General features: G+C 53.4%; 1 long non-coding RNA gene across 1 annotated transcript; it reads right to left on the bottom strand.

The window, feature by feature from the left end:
• Window positions 1–234: 234 nt before the first annotated feature.
• On the bottom strand, window positions 235–3,590 carry LOC116067968. Its single transcript, XR_004109376.1, has 3 exons — window positions 3,475–3,590; window positions 3,137–3,279; window positions 235–858 (listed from the first exon to the last, which is right to left on the bottom strand). It is a non-coding gene; the product is annotated as an uncharacterized LOC116067968 (long non-coding RNA).
• Window positions 3,591–5,132: the final 1,542 nt, after the last annotated feature.

Here is a 5,132-nt window from a genome sequence, read left to right as displayed (position 1 = left end):
TCAAGTTGACACACAAAACCAGCCAGTACAGAGGGCAAAGGCAGTGATGGCACTGTCCCTAGAAAAAGAAGTGTCATCTGATTCCTCACAAACAATGGCTAGAGATGGTGTGTGCTGGGTCAAAGGTTACAGGAAAGAGGAAGGCTTTTCAAAGGAGGCTTTTGAGGACTTAGGTGATGCCAACCCAGGCTGTTGAGAATGGTGGACGGAACAGCAAGAATAGAGAGAGGCGTCTTAGTAGTACAGAGACATCTTTTGTTTGGCAGAACAGACCTAGTCCTTGACATTAGATTTCTGAGCTGCATAAAATGGTTTAGTTAGAGCCACAGGTGGGCAGGCTTGGGTGCTGTGGGGTGGGGGAGGCCACACGCCATAGTCTCTGCCTTCTTTCTTCTCCCGATAAATGGGAGAAGGTCTCATTTGGGGAACAAGGCTGTTCTGGACTCAGAGAGATGGCAGCCACAGGCCCAGCCACCTGCTGTAGCTCCGTGGGCGTGGGGCTGTGGGTGGGGGTTCTCTTGTTCCAGTCCTTCCCCTAATCCCTTGCAGCTGTTCTCTGACCCAGGGAAAGGGACTAGTTATTTTGAGTGGGCCACTGGCTTCCAACCAGGAAACAGGAATGGCTGAGTCAAGGACTGGCAATGGGGTAGGCAAACAGGACCAGAGCCGGGTTCAGCAGAGGGTGGCCCAGGCTGGGGAAGAAAGAGTTGGGCCAGGGAGGAAGGGGGCCAGAAGAGGGCTGCAGAAGATAGGGTTGGAGGTCTGAGTCCAGTCTGCATCGACTGCAGGGTTGGTTGGGGGAACAGGACCAGGCAGAGGTGAGGGTGGACTCAGTCTTCCATCTTGGTCCCTGTGGCCCTGGAAAAAGGAGGAAAGGAAGAGGCCAAGGCTAGTGCTGCTGAAGAAGAGAGGATATCAGTCTGATATCTGTCAGACAGCAGACTCTGCAGGGACTTCACACCTTCATAGGTAGCTCACATTCCTGTCTGTTGGAGAGTCTGGTGGACATGAGCCTCTGGGCCTGGAAAGGTCAAGTGAACCAGTGATATGAACATCGCTTAGGACAGGCCAACTTGGACTTGGATCCCAACTTAGAGTTTCATTCCGTCAAAACTCACAGGCTACCTCACTGAGCCTTCCCTTGCGGGGGAGTCATGAGAGCAACACGCACCTCCTGGGAGTGGGAGGGCAACATTCATGGTGTGTTGTCATGGTAACCATAACCATCATTGGGATGTTGTGGTGGTTGGCATGGCTCTTGGGCCTTGATTGCTTTCATAGAAATACCTAGAGGGATTTTGTCGTAAGGGGGATGCTGATATTCTTACCAGGAGGAAGACTGTGGACTCAACAAAGGCATTAGGGACCAAGAGGGACACACTGACCATGTACCCTGAGAGGGGCAGGCCCAGTCCCTGAACTGCCTGGTACTGAGGGATCCAAGGAACTAGTGGAATGAGAAAATGAGTGCATGATTGATTGAATGAATGAATGAATGAATGAGTGAGTGAATGAATGAGTGAGTGAATAAATGAATGAGTGAATGAATGGATGGATGAATAAGTGAATGAATGAATGGATGAATGAATGAGTGAATGACTGAGTGAATAAATGATGGCTCCCCAGAATGTGACCAGCCCTGGTGAAGTCCTAGACTGGGCAGTGAGCAGGATGCTGCCATCTGGTCCCTCTCTGGAGTTTGAACAAGGTAGTAGAGAAAAACAGGGTTGCAGGATCTTGTGAAACAGACCCAGAGAATTGAGGGCCATAGGTCTACTGTTCAGCTGCCTTTCCATCTCCCCAGCTGCCTGAAGTGGCCAGAGGAGGGAAACAGGAGCAGGAGGAAGGCCATGTTCCCCTGGGGCCCTGCGAAGAGCTCATCTTAACCGCAAACCTCTCCCTGAGCAGCCAGAGAGCCTTGGTGTACCAGCCATGCCACTGAGCAAGCCAAGCTAGGGCTCTCAGAGTGGCCTCTATTACAGAAAGAGTCCAGAGAGGGGGCCAGTGGGTGGACAGGAAAAGGAAGTGTTCTTTGGGGGTGGGATGTGTGCTGTCCTCACTGATAGCTGAGGGACAATGACAGTTGACCTGGGAGGGGGGGGGGAAGGGAGGGGAGGGGAGGGGAGGGGAGAGGAAATCTAGGTGAAAGGAACAGTATTCACAAGGCCTGGGGGCTGGAAGGGGTCTGAAGGGACCTAAAGAGTGGGGGTGGTGGGAGAAGGAGTTAGAGGGACAGACACCTGGTGTTGGGCCCCAGTCTAAGCTCACTCCAGCCTGAGGCTCCATCCAGCCCACAGAGCGCAGCTGCACCTAAGCATCTGTCTTGAGGGCAGGTGAAGGCCTTGGGCGGAGTGAAGCCGAGCTCTGGGGAAAATGGCCCCCTCTGGCAATCTACTTCTCAGTCTTTTCTCCAGCTCAGGAGAAAAATCTGGAGGCGGGAGGACTAAGGCAGCCTCTGTGGTCAGCCCATCCCTTTTCAGAGGTCTGAGGGTCTCATTTATACCTATGGTTTATGGTTCAGGTCCCTTTCCTGCTGGGCGGAGGTGACTGCCCTATGTTACTACTGGGGTGTTGAGGTTGGGGGGTATTAAGAGGTCTGTCTGATGGGGCACAGCTCTGTGGGGTCAGCATTCTAGGGGAGAGGTTTAGGGGTGAAGGGGCAAGAGGACTTTGCAAGGGATGCTCATCCAGCATGGGGCACGAAGACTTGGCATGGAGTCTCATCCAGATGCAAGGGGTGGATCCGTCTAACTGAGCTTCAGAACCAGGCATGTGAGGCACCCTCAAACACATGTCCAAAGGACCAGCCAGGCAGGATGTGTGGGGATGGGGGTAGGGGTGGTGGCAGCGCCAGGGAGTACGCCAGAGAAGGCAATGAGTCTCCAAACAATCCTATGTTCCCCTGTCCACAGAGTCAGGGAAACATCCCCTGCTTCCCAGAACCTCTATCTATAAAGGGGCTCACCGTACTGGGAGAGGGGGAGAGAAAGACTAAACACCCACCAGCTCCCTGGTCTCACAGATAGTCGCTGTGAACCTACTGTGTGTTAGCCATGTAAGGGGCCAGGAAGTAAGTAAAACGTAAACTCCCTTGCTGAACTTCTATCCCAGCTTGGAAGACCAGTAGCAAACTCACATAGGCACAGTTACCATGGTGTGGTGTGAAGACGAGGTTCCTGTAGACCCCTTCTTCACAGCAGTGACAGGTCGCTAGGTGTCTCAGGGACCAGCATCCTGGGCGGAGGGGACAGCTCTTGTGCATCCGTGAGGTGGTACATACTGGGTGGGAGAAGGGAGTGGAGAGAAGGCAAGGCTGTCAAGCCATGGCTCAGGGACTGGGCTTAACCTCCTCCTGCCAGTTCCATTAGAAAGTGTCTCAGCAGCTGTGGGAGCACAGGCTGTGTGGACAGGGGGACACAGGAACTCCATAGTCACCCCCTCCAGCTACCATTTGTGTCCTTGCATATTTCCTACCTCAGATGGCCTCTTTCTAGAGTTCTTAGGTCCAAGGTTTCCCCGACTGTGGCTGTGTGGCTGCCCCACTCCACCCCCACCCTGGCCTCAACCTAGGGCGGGGCCCCTGATCTGGTGACCACCTCCTCCTAAGTGGGGAGGGTGCTAAGTCTGTCCTGGTCAACTCAGGAGCATCACAAAAGGCCCTTTCATCAGAGGGCATTGTTTGGGGACTGACAGGGGACATAGTGCCCTCTTGCCTGTGGGCATAAAGACCCCCTTTCTCTTCTACTGCATCAGTTCTGGACTGGTGGGGGCAGCAGCTTGGGGGTAGCAAGATTCTGTCCTTCCCTTTCAAAGTATGTGCAGACAGGCCAAGCCAGACAACAGCAGTGATTTATAGCCTATGGTGCTGGGTGGTTGCTGGGGTGGCAGCAATCGGCAGCAGCCGCCTTCTTCGGGGAATCCCATAGGCAAAGAGCCTTGCACCAGGGTGTGGGGTGCCTATCTAGTAGACACCCCTAAACAAGAGCGGGATTGCTCCGTGTTGAAGAAAAAGGGTCAGGTTTGGAGTGTCAAAGGCAGCCTCAGTTCTGCTGTCTGGAGGTCACATGGGCTGGCCTCTTTCAGAGTGTAAGCTGACCTTTCTGAATAGTCGGCCTAGATTTCTCACCCCCAACTCAGGCCAAATCCCTCACCGAAGCAGCTGCATTCTGGGCTGGGCAGACCTGCTTTTAGAGGAGGTGGGCAGGAAATAGGAAGTCCCGAGGGGGCCGCCCAGTGGCTTGGGCAATCTGGTCATGAAGTGAGAGTGAGCACCCCCTTTTTGAGAAGGTACCATGGGCAAGGTAACATGATTGCTGTATCTGAGAATCTCTTCCTGCTAACCGGCCCTGGAAACATTTCATCAAGGATGAGGGAGGGGCTCATGAGCCCTGCCCCTTTCCTGAGGAACTATTGGCAGTTAATGGTGACTGGGGGAGGGGTGGCATTTTCTTTAGTAAGGTAGCCACTGATAAGAGCCTATTCTCCAGTTAATAACTGCCGTGGGTGCTCATGCAGGCAATCCTAATTAAATTCACTGGCTCTCAGTCATGACACACACGTAGACATCTGAGTGGGAGGAGACTTATGAAAAGGGGCTCAGTAGAAGAGGGCGGAGGTGAGACAGGGTAATGGGTAAAATGACAAAAATTCATTACATTGATATATGGAATTGTCCAATAATTATAGTAACAATGATGATTCAGAAGGGATGTGAGGACATCACCTTTATGGAACATGTACATTGGGTGGGGTCAACTGAAAGTCTCCTAGGTTGAGGTGAGGGGTATCTGCCAAGGCCAGGGTCCTGGTAGAGTGGAGGGAGGGACCTATAGCTGAGATGGAGCCTTGTAAAAGCAAATGGAGAGGGCTGCAAGTGCGTCCGCACCAGGACTCAATAGCCTTCCACAAGCAGGAGGAGGTAACTGAGTCAGGAGGGGCAGTGGGAGCAATGGGGACTGACTCAGGGCACAGCCCAGGCAGCAGCGGATGGGAGCCAGGCCTGGGGGTGAAGGGTGGCTGAGATAGTCTGACAGCTGTGGAGGGAGGAGAAAGGAAAGAGCCAGAAAGCAACAGGGACTGGAAAGGAAGGAGAAAGCCCAAGAGGCTTGGGGGTGGGGGAATAGGGGGTTGGG

This window comes from Mastomys coucha, unplaced genomic scaffold (assembly GCF_008632895.1).
Source record: "Mastomys coucha isolate ucsf_1 unplaced genomic scaffold, UCSF_Mcou_1 pScaffold22, whole genome shotgun sequence".
Lineage (NCBI taxonomy): Eukaryota > Metazoa > Chordata > Mammalia > Rodentia > Muridae > Mastomys > Mastomys coucha.
This window is presented reverse-complemented; position numbering and strand designations above follow the sequence as displayed.